We start from the raw sequence: 25,471 nt of genomic DNA, 5'->3' as shown, positions 1-25,471 counted from the left end.
GAAAACATTAGTTGTTAAAAGCAAACAAGAGTGTTATGCAAAATGAAAATAACAATATTTTGAAATAGCTCTATGATTTTTGCATTGTATCTTTTGCTACTAGTATCCCAGCTAAATTATATTAACTTGTTTAATTAAATGTATATTTGCAATTTGTAGACGAGATAATGTATTTCAACTGAAACATGTGTTAAATGATAATTTTGTAGCTGAATAACACAAAACAAAGAAATATATAAATTAATTAACTGCATTATATGGATCTATTTATGCTCCCGTATGATGTGCTGAATAATTAGTATACCCTATAGATGGAGAAGAGTCGTCATTAAGACCATAAAGCAAGACAGTTCACAATATTTGTCAATTTTATAATTGACAATTTAAACAATTTTGGCTATGATTTCATCATTCTGACCGATGAAATCATTGAACACTTTCACTCTAAAAAGACATTAGGCAAAGATCAATTCCCTAAATTTACAGCGTTAAAAGAAACAAATGAACACATTATGGAAGAGAACTCTGTTTGAGTCATTTGAGAGTAAAAGAGAAGGTATTGAGCCAGCATGTGATAATAGGAGCAGAACCAAAGTTTGTTCCTCTTGAATGAAGCATATAGCCTCAGTAGCAATTACTAAAGGAAAATCAATAAGTAAAGATTTCGCATTTTAAAATAAAAACAACTTTATATTCAAGTTATTTGATCGTTATGCTGAAGAAATAAGTTAGGCATGAAGGAAATAAAGAATAAATGGAAAACATCGGTAAAAACAAAACACTTGACTACTTGAGTGAACGATTGAAAAAGGAACGTTTCGTCGCTGACTATATTTAACAATCTGGACGGTCCTTTTCCTTTATATGGGTCTACTCATAGTGATCACACTTGTTATGGTTTAATAGATACACTATTACCCGAGAAACAAAGATCACGTGAAATAAGGGGTTTACACGCACACTGTGATTAGCAAGTAAGATATGGGTTCATATTATGGATATCTATACTGTGTATTTAATTTTTGTCCATGACTGTATATCGCTGCTGATATTGTTATGCAACACATTATATAGATAACGCATGTCCAGTATTGTAGATTTTACTTTTAGATGATATTCATTTGTAAACAAAATGTTTAGTTAGATTTGAGTTCAGTACTCAGATTCAGATTTTCTCCTTGGAAATTGTATTTGGTCTCGATAGTTGCTTAACCTTATTCGAATAGACCTGAATATAATTACGAATTTGATGGAAATTTCCATTGAAAATAATCATCATCCTTGACATCTTATTACGTGTTAGACTTTTATATAGGGTTCTGAAGTAAACAAATTGGTCTTTGCTATTTTATCTTCAGTCTATTAAGATTACTGTTAGTTGTATGAGATATAATTTAAGAGGAATTATTTAGTTATATCATTCATTGGAATTGCTAAGTGGTTACTGACATTTTAGGCTAAATCATTATATTGGATCATTGTGAATTCTTTCAAAGATATTCTAGATTATATCATTGTGATACATCAAGACTGCTGACATATCAGCTCATTAAACACCATTGATCCTTAAGCACATTAAAAACCTGGAATTCATTCAAAGCACTCTATACTTTTGGATTTATGATAGAAAGGTTAGAATTATTTGGATTTTAATTCACAACATTAAGTTCTATTTCAAATGTCCTGTGTATTATAGAGAAATACATTATTTGTTGAAATTTACTAAATTGGTTTAGCTTGATTTCTCTGTTTCTTAGAGTCATAACATTACTTTTTGTTAGTCTGCATTTTCCCCAGATATTATGTAGGTTTTTTTGCACAAAAAATACCTGAGATGTTTTCATTTTGAATATACTTAACTCTTATCAACGTAAAATAGAGACATTGCTCCGAATCAAATATCTCAATCACAGACTCTGCTACATCATTTACGTACACAGCATTAATCAACCCAGTATTCTCGCTCTCCTCCGATAGAAAAATATGTATCTGTCCCAGATATGTTATTGATAAGTTAAACGAAGTTCAAGTACTTATAAAAAATTTTTAAAATCAGTTTTGGAAACACCCATTGACGTTTTTTGAAATGCTGTAAATTTGGTTACTCAGATCCTAAAATTCTTGTTCCCTGGCAATCAACTCATGTTTATTTTTTCACACATGGAATTAGACATATTAAAACATATTATTCTGTCTGATTTGATGTAGGGCTCTTTGTTTGTCTCTTCCCTGTAAAAGTAATAGGGTTCTTCCATTATCAGTTGGTGTAGTAAACACTGTTCTATGGACACATCTATGGCAACATGCCATACATCAAAATAGTGAGCGGCGGTCAGGTTCTCCCTGTTTCATTTCTATCTGGACATGCTTATATGTGATATTAGCTTTCACTTCCACTTTATAGTTCTGCCGATTGTCAATCAATCTAGCAAGTCCCATTTTCTCCATGACTATTCTTTTCTTTGCTTCTTTCATTAGGCAAAAACGAATTAGCTGACATTAACATATATTACCTCTGTTTATCTAGATATGGTGTGACCAATACATTTCTTAAATGTATTTCAGACTATTTGCATATACAGCAGATGCATGCAATTTCCAAAAGTATATTTGAAAACATATCCGCATTTTCTTGTGTGACATAAACATGAATCCTAGCCAGTGCATGAAACATACAACGTAGCAGAAATGAAGGATCTATCAGAATATTCAGGCATATAAATAGTTTTATTTTTATCTTGTAAACAAGCACTTAGATTACCTGTACTGGCTCAATGTTCAAGACTTGACCCAAATTCACCTCTAACACACTATAGGCTCCAGCTTTGGAGTGTGGCATACACTGTCACATAAATAGTCAGCAATTAAACGATCTGTAACGTTTCAAAAAATATCCTGATGCGCCCTGCAAACTTTACTTGAGCTGGACATAGATGTGGAAAGATATATCACTGGGATGCACATGAGGTATTTAAACAAGAAAGAAATCTGTTAGAGTTCCACCTGCAAATAGAATGGTTACTGAGAACACTGGTCTGGTTGGCATGTCTCCAAGGTATGGCTGCCTATTCCAGGTGTTGTATTCGGCCCACAGGAAGTACTCCTATGTACATGTATGTAAAGGGAGATGTATGCGAGTCTCGGCCCCATTTGCTGGTCAGTGGCAATAGGGACAACGCCGGAATAATGACAGCAGTTGTGAATAAAAGACAATAAAGTTGACCTCAGATGGCGTCTCTTTGAAGCTATTTCCGCTTATTTCCATGATTAAAGTGTTAACCTGATGTGATGATTTGCTGAATCAGACTTGCTTGTTAGTCGGATATGTCGAAACAGTTACAAATGTCATAAAAGTAAGTTACATCGAAAGATTAAGTCATAAAAAATAATGCCGCTCTCTTATGTCACTGATTATTCGATAATTAACGTAGATAACCGAATCATATGTGTGTTTTACTTTGGTGGCTTTTAGTGTGCTGTTAATTGTTTAAATGTGACATCCTTTTTCATTTTGACTACATGAATCCAGTCTAAAAATGAATGGATAGACTGAATGTTGTTTCTAGAGATCTAGCCATTAATTCGTTCAGCTTCATCAGATTTATGGCTACATTTTTTCGTTTTTAATTTGCTGCTGAAACTTTATATAGTGTAGTACTTGCCAAGATGGTGTTTGTCCAGGCCATTAAATAATGTATTGTAATCATTCATCTTCTTTCATCTTTTTATTCTTTTATTGAAGTTAACATTAAAAGAGACACCTTTTTCCTTTTGTTGTTATTTTTAATTTTTTTATATTTTAATTTTATTTTCTGCTAGTCGCTTTCCAATACTATTTTCCTCTTTTTATCCGAATTCCATGGGATATATACGTATCATTGAACATTATGCGAATCAGCTGTCTCAATGTCAAGTCGATTAAATGACTTAGATAGTAGTAGATAGAGTACCGAATCTCTGTTAAACACGTCTTAAGCTTATAAAAATCTTTCTTCTGTTCTTGAGAATCTGTTTCTATAGCTCTGTGATTCTGGTGTCTCTCAGTACTTATTCTGTTCAATAACGCTTACATTAGTAATGTATTGTCAACTTGTTATAATCATGTCCTGATGTCTTGCATATTGTTTTCATTTAATTAGTAGAAAGTCATCGGTGTGAATCTGTTTTCAAAATCTGAATAAGATGGGCATTGTGAAAGATGACAAGCATATTCTACCTGACTCTTCTGTCAAACACACACACACACACACACACACACACACGTTCTTGTAAAACCTACAAAATGGGGACATATGATTTTGACCATGAAAACGGGGACGTTTTTATTTAAAAAAAAAATGAGGGAAACATTAATTTTGCTACGCATTTGATATATACATCTTTGCAGTAATCTCACCGCATGAACACAGTTCCCATCGCTATTGAGAAACTAATGACTGTAGTCATCGGGTCCCTAGATATCGGGCAAAACAAGGAACTTAAAGCCAGAAAGTAATCAAGCAAACAAGAAGGAAGAAAGGCAGAGAGAGGACAATGTCGATATATCGATCGATCCATCGATCGATCGATCCATCGAGAGAGAATATAAAAAGGTACTGACTAAACCAGGACAGAATGAGAAGTATTCAATAATTGACCTTTGAGTCAAACGAAATTTATATTATTATTTTGTTTCACATTATTTATGCTTCAGCTGGCATGCACATTTAAGATACATCGATGAGCACTAAATAAGAGTATGAACAATTTTATTTTCAGCATCTTAATTGGTGTCATGTACAAGTTCTTACAAATGTTATTTTTATTTCCTATTGGCTCAAGCTTGTCTTGTTGGATTTAACTTTAACGTGGATAATTGGAGGAGAGAATGGTGTTATGTTTTTTAACCATATAGACTGTTCGTTATGTTGCTTCCAACCACATTCGAATGAACTAAAATCACTGTTGATTTATTCCTCTGTATTTCTTATCCAAATTTAAATGGCTCAGAATTAAATATAAGTTAAATATACAATAATAGATGAACGACTAGAATATCTTAAACCGTGTATAATATCCGTTCTAATTTGGCGAAATGTGTTCTGAACGTTGGACTAGCCATTAACTTACATGTATATCGATATTGCGCTCTCTGTTAAAAATAAAATATGTCATACATATTTGTCAATGTTTACATAAATGATTTCAATCCTGTTAGCTCTTCTTGATGCCATCTTCGGTGAGTATTTCTGAAGCAAAGTGTGCAAGCCGACATCAAAACTGTGTGAATTTTTACCGCATAAACGTGGATACAACAAGGGTATTTCTTTCCAAGAAAGTCACTGGTGTGAATCTGTTTTCAAGATCTGATAAAAATGGGTATTGTGAAACGAGATAAACATCTTCTACCTGACTCTTTTGTCACACACACACACACACACACACACACACACACACACACACACACACACACATTCTTGTAAAACATACAAAACGGGAATATATGACTTTTACCATCAAAGCGAGGAGATTTTTATCTTAACAAATTATGGTCAGAAAAGATCTATTTTACTATGCATTTGATATATACATCTAAATATTGCAGTAATCTCACCTCATGAACACAGTTCCCATCCAAATTAACAAACTAATGTCATCAGGTCCTTAGAAATAGGGCAAAACAAGGGACATACAGCCAGAAAGAAATCAAGCTAGCAAGACGGAAGAAAGACAGAAGGAACAAAGCAGAGAGAGAGAGAGAGAGAGAGACAGAAAGAGAGAGAATATTAAAAGGTACTAACTAAACGTGGTAAGAATGAGAAATGTTTGATAATTTACGTCTGAGTCAAACAAAATTTATATTATTATTTTGTTTCACATTATTTGTATTTCAGCCAGAAAGCATATTTAAGATACATCGAGAAACACTAACCATGAGTATGAACACTTGTACTTTCAGCGTCGTGACTGGTGTCATGTACAAGTTTTTACAAAACTCCTTTTTATTTCTTATTGGTTCAAGCTTAACTTCTAACGCGGTTAATTGGAGGAAAGAAATGGTATTATGTTTTGCTTTTTTTAAACACGTAGACTGTTCGTTATTATTCTTCTAACCACATGAACTAAACTCTATGTTGATATTTTCCAGTGTATTTCTTATCCAAATGTCAATAGCTCAGAGTTAAATATAAGGTAAATATACGAGGAACAGATGAACGGCTAGAATCCCTTGCCCATCGAAAAACCGTGCATAACATATGCATCAAACCTTTTATTCAGTTTTCTTGTGTTCTCGTTCTAATTTGGCGAAATGTGTTATGAATATTAGACTACATTTAATAAACATGTATATCGATATTGCTCTCTGTGTTAAAAGAGAAACTATTTCATGTATATTTGTCTACGTTTACATAAATGATTTCAATCCTGTTAGCTCTTCTTGATGTCATCTTCTGTGATTATTTCCGAAGCAACGTGCGCAAGCAGACAGCAAAACAGTGTGAAATTTTACCGCGTACACGTGAACACAGTTTTCCGACTGATACACGCAAAGTTTTGAGTCGAGTGGTACATGTGTATTGTTGTGTATAACATCATCTAAAAAAATACCGACATAACGGGGACATGCTCAGATACGCCTATTTCATTAGGTACCGGACTGCCATTCCATTTAAGCCGACATTACTAATGTGGGTACATCCCGGTTTCGAGTTGTGTACCCGCACAGTTGGTGTGTATTCACACATATGTCCCCATTTCGCACATTTCACAAACGTACACACACCATATGTATGTATGTATGTATGTATGTATGTATGTATGTATGTATGTATGTATGTATGTATGTATGTATGTATGTATGCATGCATGCATGCATGTATGTATGCATGCATGCATGTATGTATGTATGTAATGCATGTATGTATGTATGTATGTATGTATGTATGTATGTATGTATGTATGTATGTATGTATGCATGTATGTATGTATGCATGTATATATAATAAAACAGAAAAATATAAAATTGACTGTAGCGAAATGCTTTTTGTCATTTGTTTACATTTTAATTCCATTTCTGAATTAAATTGTCTTAAGATATCATTTTCCGAAGATAAATATAACTACTTTGTCATCTCCAACAACCTGTACCTACCTATTATAACCCAAACCATGTCGGAATTGTATGCCGTAATCTTGTGTAACACACTTGACTTCCTTAGTTCGAATCTGTTCATATGAATAACAATTCAACAGCTTGTAATGCATGTTTGTGCAGCCTTTTGCGAGTATTTGGTATTCTTCCGTTGCTTTCTTCAAAATAAGTGTCCGAGTGAAGCTTAGTACCATGAATTTATAAGTAGATATCACCTGCTCCTATTTACCGTATAATACTACTTTTCCTTATTCCTCAAAAATACACTATTTCAGAATACAATAAGTTTAGTTTTTGTCTAAATTAACACATTCCAGAAGGTTACAGCAATAATGTTTTGTATTTTATCCGTTTAAGGAAATTATTAACGATATCTTACGTTTTCACCTTTTGTTCCTACGGTGGACTTATGGAGTGCATACAACCCTATTAAAGTCCTTCTTTTTAGTTCAGGAATATATTTTTGTGGAACAAAAAAATCTATGACTTATGCTAAATTTTGTGAATAACTGAATGGAAAAGACTTCAGCAAGAAGCTACAAATAAAGATTAAGATATTTTTCAAATGCACGGTAGTGTGACGACTTGATACCTTCGACAATTTGAGCAACAGGTGTTAAGATACAACTTCCTGATGGAGCTAGCCTCAAAACGCCTTTAGTCAAGACGAACTTGTTTAAAATTTATTTGTACAAAAGACTTAAAAGACTAGTACTCAATGAAATCTTCTCCTTTTGGATCATGAAACAACCAACGAATATATTACTTAAATTAATAGAGGAATGTAGTACCAGTCGAGTACTATCTAGGTTTATTATTAGAACAAATTTTGCATCAATGACTTCGACTAGCTTGTAATATAATAAATGATTACCTATTTATATACTCGAAGATAAATTTAATTTTGCATTTACCTGACACATCTAATTTTATACTCACTTAAATCCCCGCATTAATCACACCAGCAAGCTTTGCTGAATATAATGAAAGAAAATAATTAATCTTATTGCTCTCAATGCAATTTGCATTTACAAATGTTTTCTAGACCAGTTATTACTTGCAAAAGATGAATCACGAAACACTAATTATTTTTGCAGTTTTCCTGCGGAGTCTTAACTTGTACGCGTTTTCCAATTTATTAGTTGACTTATCGTTAACTAGGATATCAATAACTGTTTTGTTGTTGTTGTTGTTGTTGTGGGGTTTAACGCCATTTTTGAGCACGATAGGCTATACATGGCGGCCAGTATTATTGGTGGAGGAAGAACCCGGAAAACCCCGGAAAGAACCACCGACCCACGAGAAGCTACTGGCAAGCTTTCTCACATGCCCACATTGGCTGAATCTTAGACTCGAACCGCCGCAGACAGAGGTGAGATGGCAGTGATCCGTAACGAAGAGCGCTTCAGACCACTCGGCCACTCGGGGCCCCTCAATAACTGTTTTGAGTTGTGTGGGTATGTAAGATCAGGTCAATTTGTGCTCCTACAGTCTGTTGTACACTCGACAGCAAATGCCGGTTGCGCTTGCTTGATCAATGCAGGATGTGCTGCATTTTCGAGATTTACCTTGTTCACCTTTCTGTCTGACTCTTCAATTTTCATCAGTTCAAAGTCTTTAGCTCCAGCGTGGATGAAACTGCGCCAGGGGAGGGATCCTGTGCGAGATCATCCAAATGCTCAGGGACAGTGTTGAAGTAATTTAAGGATGACTTGAAGGAATCTGTGAAGCGTTAATTATAATCACTGTGAGATCACTTTGCCTCCTTGAGCTCAACATAGACGATCTTCTTGTTAGTAGCTCCTCTGAGATCCTGATATCCTGGCGATGGGGCTGCCTGTCTCCACTGTAATTCCATCGGCACATTGTGTATAATTGGAATGTTTGCTCGTCTGAGAAATTCAGATCCTGCGACCCTGTTCTGCCATCTTATCCTCACGAGTTTCCTCAGCAGCCCATGAGAAAACCATTGAACTTCGTGGCATACGCTAACATATAACAAGTTTGGCAACACGGTGGCTTTGTAGGCCTTCAGTTTTACGTGTAGACTGATACCTCTTCGCTCCCACACGTTTGCGCGTATTCTGCCAAAGGCCACACTTGCTTTGCCAATTCAGCCGTTTCATCATCGAAGTGGACAGTAGGTGACAGTGTGCTGCCGAGATAGGTGAACATGTCACTGACAATAGTGATTATCCATTTGCTCTGATGGTTGGCTATATGAACTGATTCCTTGCTGCAAGATGGTGCATCCCCTTTGTCTTTTTGATAGATTTTGAGACCGTAATAATAACAAGCTACAAGAAATGATCCATACCGTTTTACATGTCAAACTTATAATTGAGATTCATGGAACATTCGTCGGCAAATATAAGGCCATGAACAGTAATATTTTGTAGCTTCGTATTCGCTTGTAGTCTGCGTAGATTAGAGCAAGCATGCCATGATGGGATAGATATACGACCCACATCTCTTTGCTTAAAAGACTAAGTCAATTTCGACGAATGTGTGAATATCATTTTGTTTTAAGCTGTCCTGTATTCCTCTCACATATGGAATCTTATATTGGTCCTTATTATTGGAAGACACCAAGCATGTACAAATTACTTTAATTACCCCAAAATGAAGTTTTAACAACTCTAAAATACTTAGGTAAATATGTTGGTAATGCATTCCAACTTAGATGATTTTCTCTCGCTGTCGAGTTCTCTCTTTGTTTGTCTGTCTATCCCCGAACATTTATTTGCACATTTTTTATTGCCATTATTAACTTATGTATTCTTTTATTTAGGAAACAGAGCATTTGCAATGAATTATGTACTATACTGACTATGTGCTCTTTTGCACACATCAAATCAAAGAATTGTTCTGTTGTTATGCAGACTTTATGATCTGCATACACAGAAAATGTAAACTTTTCTAAGCGTCGCTGGTTGTGATCCGTCATTTGGTGAAGAATATCACAAGTGCAAGGGACTTAATGCTTCGGGATGTAGTGAGTGTGTCGAAATCATAGTAAACACTAAATAGTCGGTTTGGTGTCAGGATAATGTTCCTGGGTTGGACATGATGCTTTATATCTGCGGCATGATGTCTCAGGGGGCCCCGAGTGGCCGAGTGGTCTAAAGCGCTCTCCGTTACGGATCACTGCCATCTCACCTCTGTCTGCGTTGGTTCGAGTCTCGAATTCGGACAATGTGGGTATGTGAGAAAGCTTGCCAGTGGCTTCTCGTGGGTCGGTGGTTCTTTCCGGGGGTTTCCCGGGTTCTTCCTCCACCAATAATACTGGCCGCCATGTATAGCCTATGGTGTGCTGAAAAATGGCGTTAAACCCCACAACAACAACAACAACAACAACAACAATGATGTCTCAGTTCTAGACACCACTATAAACTGTCAAACTGCAGACATCGTAGCGATATGACTGCAAAATTGCTAAAGCTAAGTTAAAAATACAAATCACACACAAATACACACTACATTAATAAACGCCCACAAAATTGTCATGCCCTTGAATGTACTACTTAATTACTCCCCCACAATAACCGTGTCCTTGATTTTACTACTTCATCACTTTACTTACTACTAGTTAAGTGAGAACAATTGAAATACATCAAATGATGGAAGGTACAATTGGACAATAAGTTACTAATAAGCCTAATTGAATAGAATGCCCAGAAAATCCACCAAAATCTCAGTGCTGTAGAAATTGAAATTGATTTACAAGAGCATAAAACAGTTTTAGAAGCTGAAGGCGAGTCAAGATAGAAATTCAGTACTTTATCTACTGCTATTCAGATCATTCAATCGACAACACTAAGAGCAGATGATTTGCTTCACCACGCATGATATATATAACCCATGAAATCGATGATAAACAGAGATATATGTTCTAGGCCAAGAAATAATAAAAATTGAAAAAGAATTAAAACATATCAGGATAATTCTGACACTTTTACTCTCAACTTGAACATAAGAATCAAAAGATAGAAAAAGATGAATTATTTCAACTTATACATTACTGGACTGGAAAAAAATATCGTGTTCGGGCTGGATAAAACGAGAAAACGTAAAGATAGGGAAACTTTAAGGTAGACGAATTGATGATAAGACTATAAAAAAACACGCAAGCTCAGCAATAACATCATGTGTACATTACATGTCCACTTTACAATATGTAATCAAACCATGTATTGTTTCTTATTGTCATTTGATTATTTAATCTTTGTCTATATATATATATATTCATCTTCTGTATACATTCATTATTTATCCATCTGTCTGACCATCCACGCATCCATTGATTGATGCCAACATGGCCTAGAGGACTCATAATGGGTTGTGATTTACTGGTACATATGTATGACTGCTGGTATTATATCCAGTTAAATCACTAGTTTGTTTTTAGATAAAGGTTTTTATGTGCTAGTTGTAGATGTGGCTTGAGAGATTATTATTTGGGTCAATACTATATATATGAGTTACTTTGGCTTTGATACCTGAATTAATATGAAATTTGTGTATCACTGACTATTAGATTCAGATTCATTTTACCTGATAAATTCCTCAGGTGTACCAGGGTCTTAAATGGATAAAGCTCAAACCTGTGTTGCAGGGCCAGATATATTGTCTAACACTTTATATTCTGGGTCAAAGGAAAATGTACATGTAACATCAGCCAGAGATGGATTGGATACAGGTTTTAATATGGTTACATTATAGGAGAGAGAAATAGTGACTATCCTGAAAACTTTCAGTACATTGTAGCACGTAGGATCCCATGATCAAGGTTGGATGAGAAGAATGTCATGAAAAGGAAGTCAGCTTTTGAAGCTATGATGATTATAAGAGGAAAGTTTGGTATTTTATCATGAACCAATAAATTCACAAGAAGTCTCTTAGTAATTAAGGTACTTACTCACAACACTGAATGTAAGATATATTTTTATTTCATGTATGGTTGATCGCCATGGAAGAAGGTAGAGACCTTGAGGACTTCAGCAAGATTTGATTGAGAAAATCCAAGAGCAGAAGGTATAATGGATTGAACAATTTGATGTCGTCCGTGATTTCTCTTTCCAGGATGTGAATGAGTCACATGAATGCATAAGGTACCACTCTGGTAGCCTAAGTGGTTAGAACATCTGACTCGGATGTCGGAGGTCGCAGTTTTGAACCCTGGCCAAGTCATACCAAAGACTTATAAAAATGGTACTTGCAGCTGCCTCACTTGGTGCTCAGCATTAAGATGTTAGTGTTAGGACAATTTGACTGGGTGGGACATGATGCTACATGTCTTCAGTATGATGCTCCAGTGTTAGATATCACTATAAACTACCACATTCTAGACATCGTAGCAGTATGACTGCAACATAGTTACAGATACGTAAAAAATTCAAATCACACACAGACACACACACACACACACACACAGAGCCAAACATAAAGTTATATTTGTGCATCAGCTCACTTTGGTCACTGGCTTGATTGATGCTATTTTGATTATTATTTGCATGTCTTCCATCTGCCCTTAAACATGTCAATGTTATCGGGATACATTGAGTAAATTTAATAAAATATTCAGACCAGTAGACACATATTTGATACAGACTTCATATACATTAAGTACCAGTATTCTATCTGTAAGCTTTTGGAGAAGTGTAAATGACACCAGTCTCTTGAAGATATATTGACTTCATTCTGTTTTAGTCTTAATTTGCTAATATGTTCTTGTGGATCTAATAATTTCAAAGCATAGGAATAATTATTGGAACCTTGGATAGGACATAGTCATTATAAACTTTTTTGAAGTCCATTATGTCATTAATTGAGAAGTTTGTGAAGTTATGGTTATTACCATCATTATTTGGGGTAATTAATACAATTCAGATTTTAATTATTTTCATCTTACTGCTATGTTCAGTTATAAATATTTGTTTTAATTAGTAACATAAACAATGAAAAACAAGGATCCATGTGCCTAATATCAAAGCTATATATATGGATTATACCATTGTGATACAACAAGACTGCTGACATATCAGATCAATAAACACGATTGATATGTAGGCACATTCGAAACCTGAATTTATTCGAAGCATTCTATCTGTTTTTGTTTGACTTATGAAAGAATTTTCAGGATTATTTGGGATTTTCTTCACAACACTGGAAGTTTCTTTAAAAATTTGGATTTGTATTCAATGGAAACACATTATTTGTTGAAGTTTACTAAAGTGTTTGGTATTGCTTTCTCTGTTATGTTACGACCTATACTCTTAAAGTAAAAATCAGAAAAAAGTGAAGACAGAAAGTGTTGTAAAATTAACAGATATTTTATTTTCCTAGAATACAAAATGAAAATGAGAAAAAGAACTTTCAGTATTGCGAATTAAATCCCCCCAAAAATCCAAGAATTACAGACACAAGTCCTAGTAATTTAAAGTCCTGAATAAACTTCAGTAGTAGTCAAAAATAAATCCAAAAACTGACGGCAATGATGTGTCTGTTATAGTGTGCTTATGTGCCAACAGTCTTTTGTTGTATCACAGAAATACAATTGCAGGTTTGAATACATTATAAATTGCAGTGAATGTCTTTATCAAAGAATTATATCAGAGCACTTTTGTAGTTCCAGCGAAAAAACCATTAGAATAACTAATTTTTTCTATGATAAAAAAAAACCTATTACCTGATGGAAAATAACCTTCTAGTAAGAAGAACCTAGATTATGTATAATTTACTTCTCTATTAATAATAATACTGATTTTAACCCCATCCATACTGAGAATAAATAGTTAAGTATCAGTTGTTTACAATAAATAAAATAAAGAAGTTAATCTGGGTCAAGCAGAAATGAGCTCAATTTTGGACAAGGTCAAGAACAACATACAATGTTACATTACAATAGCATGTAATGCAAAAAACTAAAATAAAGCTAACAAACAAAGCTAATTAAATATTCATAACAGTTACTTAGAGTCTAAGAATATTTTGTGTTAGTGTGAATTTAATTTGCATATTGTGCAGGTTTTCTGGCACTATACATACTTAAGATGTTTAGATTTTGAATATCATAACTTGTAAGAAGAAGGAAGAGATATCACAACTAGTCAAATATTTCAATCACAAAAACTAGTTCATCATTCAGACACAGAGCAGCATTAAACCCAGTCTTTGCAGGATCGTAAACTAAAGTGAAAACGAAATATGACGTTTCTCTTTCATATGACGATTCAATAACTATCAGTGATTAGCGAGCGGTGTGATTGGGAAGACATAATCTGTTGCAATACATTTTGACATTTTGTAAACTATTTTATCATATCTGATCGCAAAGCTGTTCCGATTCAGCAAAGCACAACATTAGGTTTATCACTTTTGTCAAGGAGGGAAGGAGATATAATTTCTCGGTGGGGCGATTGGTTTGAAATAAATTAAGCGACAATTAATTTCCACTACTGAAAAGTGATACCATTTCTAATTTGTTATTGCTCAAAAGTGCATTTTTTCTGCATGAATAACTTCTGCAGGCATACACAATGAAGCGCCCAAAGATATGATGCAAAATCTGATATTTTCATCTATAAATATACAAGGATATTTATACACGTGTGAAAATATTGGAATCAGCAATATGTAATTATTTCACCAACAATAGGTTATACAGTTCGCACCTAAGTATATGATAAACCGGGGCCCTGTGTCATCATTATTAGGTATAAAGTTTAGTACTTTGATGAGGAGATGCTTATTTTAATATGACAACTTGTGATGGAATACTGGCGTTTTTGTGTGTTTCTAAAGTCCTGATTACAGTCTCTATGAGCAGAACCTCTGTAGTTGCCTGCTAAGTGATGGTCACCACTATTTGTTTGAAGATTCTCACTCGCCTTCGATAGGAAATATTTTCACTGATATTGCATAGTATTGCTGAGTTAAATGGGATGGAAGCACCAACAGATGTATTTGGAGTTCTCCAAATCCATTCTTCACATCCGCAAATTATCTTTCCCTGGCAATTAATTTCATTTTTATTTCTTCACACATGGAATTAAACAAATACAAAGCTATATTTTTCTGTCAGATTTTTTGTAGATCTTTGTTTGTTTTCCCTGCAAATGTAATGGGTTCTCCCCTTATCATATGATATAATCTGGTATAGTAAACATTATGCTATGAAAAAATCTATGAACATGCCAAACATCAAAATACTGAATGGTTCTCATGTTCTCCTTCTTCCATTTCTATCTGCAGATGGCTGTATGTGACAATAGTGTCAACCTCAACTTCAATCTAGCATGTCCAGTTTTCCCATGTGGATTCTGCACGTTACTTCTTTGATCTGGGACAAACGAATTATCTGGTCAGCATTAACATGCATTACATCTGTTTTTCTTGATATGGTGTCACCAATACATTGCTTAAACGTATTTGCAACTATTTGCATTTACAGAGCAAATGCATGAAATTTACAGAAGTAACTTTGTAAACATATGCTTATTTTCTTGTGTCTCAAAAATGAATCCTTGCCAGTGCATGCAAATATACAACTTTCCAGAATTGAAGAATCCATAAGAATATTCAGACATATAAATATTTTAATTCTTATCTTGCAAACAAGCACTTAAATTACCTCTGCTGGCTCGATGTCTAAGACTACACCGGAATTCACCTCTAACACACTATTGGTTCCAAAACGTGGACAGTGGCATGGACTGTCACATCTACCATCAGCAATCCAACGTCCTGTAGATTTTTCAAAAACTATCCTGATGAGCCCTGCAAACGTTTCCTAAGCTGGCCATAAATGTGGAAAGATGTGTCACTGGGATTCACATGAAGTATGGCAAAGGAAGGATATAGAATGGCTACTGAGAATACAATGTTCCAGTTAACTTGTCTCAGAGATATGTCTTTCTGTTGCAAGAGTTTTATTTTCCCCACAGGTAGCACTCCTGTGTAATTGTAATCAAAGGGCGCCATGTACAAGGGTCACGTTCCCTTAAACTGGTCTGTTGCATCAAAACACAATAAATATTACCTCAGACAGACTGGTCACATGTAAAATCCATTATATATCAAACATGGTAATAGCACCGTTGGCCTATTGGTTAGAACCACCGCCTTGGATGCGAGAGTTCGCGGGTTCGAACCCAGGCCGAGTCACACCAAAAACTAATAAACATGGTACAAGCAGCTGCTTCGCTTGGCGCTCAACATTAAGTGGTGGGTGTTTTTCCTGGTCGGTGTGGTGTCTGGATAATATCTGCGACATGATGCCTCAGGGCTAGATATCACTATAATCTGTCACACTGCAGACATCGTAGCTATATTACTGCAAATGTTTTTTAAGCTATGTTAAACATTAGAATCACACACACTTACGCACAACATGGAAATTACTTTTTGCTTAAGACATTTTACTCGCACCGTTGGGGTCTCTGTGAAGGTATTTCCCCTTAATTCCTTGATAAAAGTGATAACCTGATGTGATGCTTTGCTGAATCAGACTTCCTTGTTCGTCAGATATGCTCATATTGTTCACAACTTCCAACAATGTAAGTTACATCGAAATATTAAATCATCCAAACTCCTACCGCTCTCTCATGTCACTGATATTAAGATGATTATCTTATGAAAGCAAATTATGATATTTTAGTTTCACTTTGGTATACAATGCTGCAAAGATTTTTTTTGGTTTAATACTGCTATTTGCGCGAATCATATACCAGTCTTTGTGATTGAGATGTCTGAGTCACCAGGAGGGATATCGCTTCCTTGATAAGAATTACGTATTTTCTGAATGTATACATCTTAGTTATTTACTGTGCTGAATAAGCCTAGAAGCGATGTAAGGAAAATGGACACCTAAAAACAATAAGTATTCGTATCTCACGTGCCAATCACAAGAATGAAATAATCAATTATCTGAGGTGGTCTTTTGTTTTCAAGTATTGTCTTATGCCACGCGTATCAACATCACAATACGTAGACGCATATGTGGAAAAAGGACCGTCCAGATTACTCAATGTAGTTAGTAACCAAACCATTCTTTCTCAATCTTTCACTCAAGTCGTCAAGTGTCTATGCTCTGTTTTCACCGTATTCGCTAGTTTTTTGCCCGTACTCTTCATTTCTTTCAGCAGTTCGGTCAGTGAACTTGAATAGATATTTGACTTTGTTTTGAAAAGTTAAGCCGTCACTTATTTATCGTCCAAACATACTTTGAGACTGGTTCCAATAGTTGTTTTACATTCTGACTGAAGATGGCGTATTTTATATTACGTTCAAATGATTAAAACGGCGTTTTCTTTTAGATAACGTACACGTCTTTCTTTTCCGCTGTAAATATTAGGTACTGATTTGCGTCTAATGTCTGTTAAGTATTAGTTTCATTTTGTATAACTATCTTGTTTGTTTTATTGATCGATTTTTCAATTACCCTTTTACGTGAAACGGAATATTCTTGATGCCCATTTTCCGTGTTTAATTTGGTTTGCATATCTGTATTTCCTTTCTTTTGGTTTTAATTGCATGATGCCTAACACTTAATGTATACACCTTTTCATCCACTTGGCTATTGAGTTCACCTATATATATTGTAAACCTTTGTTCGAAATCATTTAAATGTGTTCTCATTCTATCGTTATGTTATATATTTCCCAAATACTACCACGCACAATATCAATTAAGAAACCCCTTTCCGATCTTCAAAACCGTTTGCATGTGGTTTAGATTGTGACTTGTATGGCGTTGCAAATTCTTGGAATGTAACATCTTGTTTCGTTTTGATTACATCAACGCAATCTGAAAATGAATGGGTAATCTGAATGTTGTTTCTATAGATCTAGCCATGAATTAAATGGGTAGATCTTTCGGCTGCTTGAAAACTGTGCAAGAGGTAGTGTTAGCTACGATGTTGTTTTCCAGGCCATTAATTAATGTATTCTAATCATTCATGTTCTTCAATATCTTGATTCTTCTTTTAAGTTCAGATTAAAAGAAGCACAACATTCCTGATCATTTTTCTATTTTTAAATTTTTATTTTCGTTATTTTTTTTCTTCTTTCTGTTTGTCGCTCTCTAATAATATTTCCCTCTGTTTATCCTGAATTCCAGGGGTTGTATATATGAATAAACGTTAGGCGAATCATCTATCTCTTTGTCAAGTCGATTGAATGACATAAGTAGCAGTAGACAGAAAGCCGGATGTTTGTTAAAAACGTCTTAAACATGTACAAATTTTTTCTCTGTTCATGTAAATATGTTTCTACAGATCTGTGATTTTGGTCTTTCTCCGTTGTTATTCTGTTCAATAATTCTTACATTAGTAATGTATTGTCAACTTGTTCCAATCATGCCTTGATGTCTTTCATATTGTTCTCATTTAAATTGCTGAAGTAACAATGTCAGGAAGTTCATTAATACAGTAGCAAGTAAAGTAATCACGTGGTGAGATATTGGACATGGTAACATATTTTTTGTTTTGCACTGAAATATACAGAAAATGGTTAGGTGGTCTGTTCTCTTCCTTGGTGGCAGTTTTCTTTGTTTAACTTAAAGTAGTAAAGAAAGTAGACCAGTATTTTCGTTTTTGGGGTGTGGCTTGTGACTTGTGGTGGGATATTGATACACTATATGTAACGTGGACTCGTAATTTCCTTTTCTTTATGCAATATCAAATGAAAGTGACCGCCATTTTATTTGTTTGTATGAAACGTGGGTTCGTGCCTATCATGTCTTTGAATTAGCAAAGAAAGTGACTCAATCCTAGTAGAAGCGTGCCAGTGTCGTCTTGTTGTTGTTATTGTTGTAATTTGCTGGCTTTGCACACAGTAGTTCGATAAATGGTCTATGCCAGTTCTTAGTATTTAAATTTAAAAAAGACATCGTCCTTCTATATATTCCTCGATCTTTACTAAGTCTGTCTATAACATGCCCTAAAGCGATTAAAAATAAGCAGTGTTGCCTTCAGACTACAAAAAAGACGTCATTACATAAAAAAACTGTCAATAAGAAATTAAATTCGTACTATTTGTATTTTTGTTTACAAAAATATTGATTGTCAACATCAAACGAATCAACTGAATAATGCGCAGCAGAATTTAAAACAGATACCGATTTGTGTTTTGTAATTCGTTCGATAAGCTATCATTTTCCATTGTACTAATTGTGCCTGCTCTATGTTCATTTCAAGAATAGTGACCTATGAAGATATCATTGTAAATATTTATTCAAAATATTGACAAAATATCAGGATATGAGAAATAAATCAAAATGTGTCACATTCGCCGTTCTCATCCTGATTTAGTTTCCATATTTAAACTTCTTTCAAGAAGAACGTGTTCATTATGAAACTACTTGTGGAGACCAACGCTTTATTCTCAACAATGACACTAACACATCCACACGTACACATAAACATTTACAGGCTGTTGACATTATTAGTGTCTCATTTTTGAGCTATGCGTACACATCTACCTGCAGTAGGAAATAAGACGTGCTGACGTTTCATGTTCGAGATAATTGTTACATAAACTTATGCTATTTTGAGCGATGTAGATCAAGACCATTCGTCGGATCTTAAGCCGGGGCTCAATGTCTGTGTTCTCTTTGAAGTATATTCATGATGAACAGTTAACATCTAAAAGTAAAAGAATGCAGATAAATATGTCTAAGTGTAATTCAATGCTAGCTTATAATAAGCCTCAAACAAAATATTTTGTTTTATTCAGACACTTGCCCAGTGCTAGTGACGGTATACAAATCACCAGCACTGTCTCCAATTCTGCTATTGCTGACGTCAATTCATTGAGCTCAAACGAACCTTTTCTTTTATTTTGACACATTCACCCCATCCACGTAAAAGTAATGGCATCTCCATTATACTTCTGATATTGGTCACTTCAGAAGGGGCTGAACTGAACTGGTCACTGAACAAGCAGATCACAACCAGGAAGGTTTCCAAAATGTCACATGCGCTGATGGTAAATTCTGAACAACTGTGGGACACGACCATGTTCTTGCTATTTCTGACTATACCCCTTGTTTGATGTACAGACTATATTGTGTCACGATATTTATGTAGGGATAGATATTCAGGGGCCTTTAACGTTTTCTAACGATTTTTTGATCAAAGTTCAAACAAGAAACGAAGTCGGATATTCATTAAAGATTTTTAAAATCAATCAGTACAAAACGTAGCCTTAAGTTCGTAATTATTTGTTCCTGTAATAGTAATGTAGACGTGACAGATATACAGATAACACAAACTTAGTATCAATCAAATCAACGGCCGTAAGTCTTCGAGCTAAATGATTTTTTTTGTAATAACCTCATCACCTTTAGAGTAAAAAAAAGATTGTCTTGAGGGGTTTTACAAGTTTCTAATCTCCTTACTTAGTTTGATTGTGAAACAATCGCATGGGCACTGCGCTATTTATTTAACCAGCAATATATTACCAAGTTCGATTGAGAAATAGACAGAATATTGTTATTCGTGGCTGTTCATGTAAATGCTAAGCATATGAAATGCGTATAAAAGAGATGATACACTTCCCCCATTCAAATGATACGTGCTTTAATTTTGTACACAAAGAAGAATTTTGATGTGAATACAATTAAGAAGACGATCTTTATAACATTTATACTCGATCTTTATTTTAAGAGACCCTGTGCGTCGAGCTTTCAGAGTACCTTTCTAAAACAAGCAAAAGATGGTGTCCTTCATATGAAATTAACGACCATCACACTTAAAAACATTCGATGTGTTTTCCAACCAAAATAATGAAATCGCTCAAAGCAAAGACAAAAATAAACCTGGGTAAATAGCTAGCTAGATAGATTTGTAAATTATATAATCATTGGACTCTTGAACACTTGCCATAATTCAATCGAGAAAAATAACAGTCCCTTCCTTGTACTCAGCGGTCATTGACATGCCGTAAGGTCTAAAAGCTTCCATTCCAAGAGTAATAGCAACAGTACGTCATCAAGTGATATAAGCTCAACCACATAAAAGAATGTATGCGTCTTTGAGAGAATTATTAAGGTATGTTGATGCATAATTAGTGGTGTTGATAGACTGATGAACTGAAGTTACTTGTCTGAACGAACGTCATTATACGACAAGAAGGTGGTAAATATCGTTGTAGATGGCTACTCTAACGACCTTACAGCTACAGCTAATTAGACAGTGCAAATATAACTGAATGTCAGAACCCTCTTATTTTATGTTTATAATTATTTAATGAGTTTCTTTCATTTTAAAAAGAAACTAATCTTACTGGAGTAAGGCAATTTACCGCTATCCTTAACATAGTCGGAAAACTGTGATGAACATCAAACAGAATAAAACATACATATTGCCTTGGATTAATAACTCTATTCAAGTATCGACTAGAATGGTCATTCCGTATCATTGTCATATTCACTGAAACAAGGAAACAGCTTTGTCCTCTCAAACCGGTTGTTAGCAGCATTGTTTCAGAGCAGAAATTCACAAAACTATTGTCCTTGCATGTGAAACTGCTAAGACTGGCAGAACCAAAAAGAGCCATTCCTACACTGCACAATGTCTGCTTAGAAAAACAGAAGACTGATAGGATAGGCGTCTACATCATTTATCCAACGGGGATCGTAACAGGATCTACGCTAGCTGTGACATCGATACTACTGGTGGAGGACGGATATTCTTTCATAAGAAGCGTCAACAGTGATGCTGAGTTCTTTCATGACTGAATAGATTATTAGAAGGGCCTTGGTTCTCTGAACTATATTCCTCCTCCTACAGATCGATTACTGATCTAGAACAAAATTTCGTAATAAAGCATTTTGTTTATAATATAGACTTTTATTACAGGTCTCCAGTGATACTTTACGCCTACTTGATAAAAAAAAATAATAATACCAAATTGTACTTAGGGTATGAAGGATCATAACGTGACTTCCAATTGAAATGCATATACATGTATGAAACACCGATCCAAGCCAAATATCCTAATTGTCAATGTAACATATTCTCTTAAAATATCGTTCTTTGTGAAATCAATACTTATACATATCTGCTCCCTTTGTTTGAATCTGAAAACCCCGATGCAGCAAATATATGTTTTAGATATTTTTGTTTCCTATGGAAGTTCAAAATTAGTTTTTCTTTACTTGTATCTTCAATAGATAGAAGTTCTATCGGTAGCAAATATTAGAACCTCTTTAGGCGAGACAGGTCCTGACAAGCGAACTATGCTTTTGTGAAAATTCTAACTCTTACATCAATAACTTTGATCGAGAATATTGTTCTCGGGCTGATAACGTATATACTAACCACTTAGAGGGCTAATTGTGGTGTAGAGTACAATCATTGATTAACAAGAGGATCAGATATAAGTTAATGCCAGATGAGAATAACCCTGAAATCGATTCTCAGTGTGATCAGTACGTGCCGATGATGCGTCATATATCACTGTGCCTGGAGACAAATTTAGGAAAATAAGTAAAAATCACGATTGGTTTGTTCTACATGATATTGGATAAATTACTCTGCAATAACTTTTCTTTGCAACCGAAAATTAAACAGCAACGAATACGATTACTGTGTTAATGCAACAAAGGTTTATATGGCTACCGTGAAAGCAGTTGGGGCGTTCTACATGATGTGGGTCAATCGCCATGCAAGAACACTTGTTTGCTACAAAAGATAAAACCAAAACAAATACGATTACTGTGTCAATGCAACAAAATGTTTATATAGCAAATGGGAAAGTTTGCAAGAGCCAAGCCAGTGATATTAAAGTTCATGAAACTTCAGGAATTTCGGAGATTTAAATACGGAATCTGCGCAAGGTATATTAAAATATTTGTCTTGTGTGAAACTTATAACCTTGAACTTCTTGATTAACTGAGAAAGACGATCAATGTTGTATACTGGACTGCAGTTTAGTATCGTTGTAAATGTTCCGGTACTTAAAATTATTTCTGGATTTTATACTTTTCAGATTTTGTGTACCTTTTTATTTTATTTGTCTTCTTTCATAATTTTAAAGCAATGAATTTATTTTCGGAAAAATGATGAAAATGAAAATTTTTGTATCTTGTGTATTCTTCGTGGATTTTCCTAGTTAGCAATGCACTCGAGTATGCTAAAGAGTCATTTGGGTCTGATTTTACCTAATATAGTAACTTTCTGTGACGTCACAATTTAAGGTCACGGACTCTGAATGAATCAAGGACATCAACCCAAAGGTTTGACTAGCATGGGAAAGAATTGTCTCCTAAGTCCTTTTAATTGTCCTTTAAAAACTCTTAGGAGTTTAAAAACAGCAACCATTCCCCAAGAAAAGAACGTAAGCTGCTCATGTTTCTTTGTTTGTACGAAACTATGTTTGAAAACCACACTTATGCAGCACTACATACGGATGAATATTATATTTTATCATTCCTTAAAATGTAATATATTGCCACTTTTTACAATACATAACACTATTGTTAACTGAGATGTTAAGCAAGGTGCTTGTTGAAATCGGGATATTTATATATTATTCTGATTCAGATCGTGGATTGACGATTGCACATGTTCATCAATGTGTAAATACATTAATAGAACAGGGAATTTTGTTGCCAATTGACATAGATATATAAATATGCCAAACATTTCTATAACATTTGATCAATCCGTTAGGTCGGTATGGGAGTGGAGGGAACGAGGATGTTATTTGCACCCGTATATGTAGCGCATATTATATGTTTTGCAATTAACATCAAAATTTTGTAAGTACAAATTGCGAATAATAATAAAAAAAGCAAACAAAATGAAAATGTAGAATCATACTTTCAATAAAATATACTTATTAATTTTAAACTATCTCCATTCAGACAAAACAAAGGAATTACAACTGCATCCGTTTCAAATGCAATAGGGACAGCAAATTTAAATGGTTCTACAAATTAATTATACCTGCGTCCCTTTATGAAGAAGGAATATTCATATGACTAAAGCGGGGTGCTGCGAAAGTTTCAAATAACATCAATCTATATGGACATACTTCAAGCTGCTTTACCCTATTTGTACAAATATTTTTTATTCCCGCGATATCTTAATACTTTTGTATCACTCTTACTGTGAAATTTTTCTCCTTATTTTCATGTCTGCATATATCATGGATGTATGATGTCCGGCATATGCATGCCAATTTATTCCTTCTGCAGGATTGGTGGATCCGTAGATTCCATTTAAGTTTGAATGATGGCAATTATTGTACCACCAACCGCCTTTATAGCTACTGGCACAATTTGTTGAATTGGCTTTGTCGTTGTCCCAATCCTTGGTGCTAAATTTCATACCAGAATGAGCATAGAAAGACTCGCCTGCTGTTCCACTGTAGCCTTTTACGATGAGAAGATATCCACTACTTTCGTGTCCAACCGAGAAAGTATCATACATGGCAAAGCTGGTACTTGTATTTGAAACAGCCAAGTTTATATGCAGCTGGTAATCGGCCTGAGCCGTGAGGTCATGTATATTGTCATTTCCGAGCCACATGTTTCCATTTGGATCACCAAAACCCTCTTTATAATCAATCCACTCACGAAAGAAATCAACATCTCCGCTGATTCTTCTCTGAATGACAGTCCATCTTCCACCGGCTGTACGCATGTCACATCGAACGTAGATACCATTAGGATGTCCTTTGGGATAAATAATGTAGCCTCCAGTCTTTGTAAAACCCATTTGGTAAATGTCCTGGCAGTCAATTGGTTTTCCAAAACGGACATTTTGGCATATAGATGAAGTGACGTTTCCACAATTAATTTGAGGATGTCCGCTTGTAAGCAATTCAGAGAACGTCAGGAAAGCGAAGAATAAGCGAACCATTGTCACGGTAAAAAACACTGAACAAAACATTCTCAGTTAAGGATTTTCTAGCGTATAGCTGGATGTGGAAATGTTTAAGAGGGCTGTCCATATTTATTAGATACATAAGTGGGAATACACAAAAAGGGGGTGTTGCTTGAATAATAATTATCCAGTTCGAGGCATTGATTTCATTGGGTAAGAATGATAAGACGGATGTAAACAATCCACTATAAATTCATCCGAATAGACTTTGTCAGCATAAAATATAATTATTTTTCTAGAGGAGAAAGTATTTTTTCTCCAATGTCGCGAATTGCAGCCCAACTAACTCAGTGAGTTGTACAAATTAACCTCACTACAAATATAGTGATCCTAAAATAGGAAATTAAGTTCTGGCATACAAAAATAACATAACTAAGCACTGCAGCTAAAACCTAGTACACCATAACTAATAATTTCATACTTTCGTAGAACCGAAACCTACAGAG

The 25,471-nt window shown here is 34.7% G+C and overlaps 1 pseudogene; it reads right to left on the bottom strand.

Moving 5' to 3' along the window:
* Window positions 1-23,940: 23,940 nt before the first annotated feature.
* LOC149793747 (fibrinogen C domain-containing protein 1-B pseudogene) lies at window positions 23,941-25,056 on the bottom strand (annotated as a pseudogene).
* Between the last annotated feature and the right edge of the window lie 415 nt (window positions 25,057-25,471).

This window comes from Sinohyriopsis cumingii, chromosome 8 (genome assembly GCF_028554795.1).
Source record: "Sinohyriopsis cumingii isolate HCF-2022 chromosome 8, ASM2855479v2, whole genome shotgun sequence".
NCBI lineage: Eukaryota > Metazoa > Mollusca > Bivalvia > Unionida > Unionidae > Sinohyriopsis > Sinohyriopsis cumingii.
This window is presented reverse-complemented; position numbering and strand designations above follow the sequence as displayed.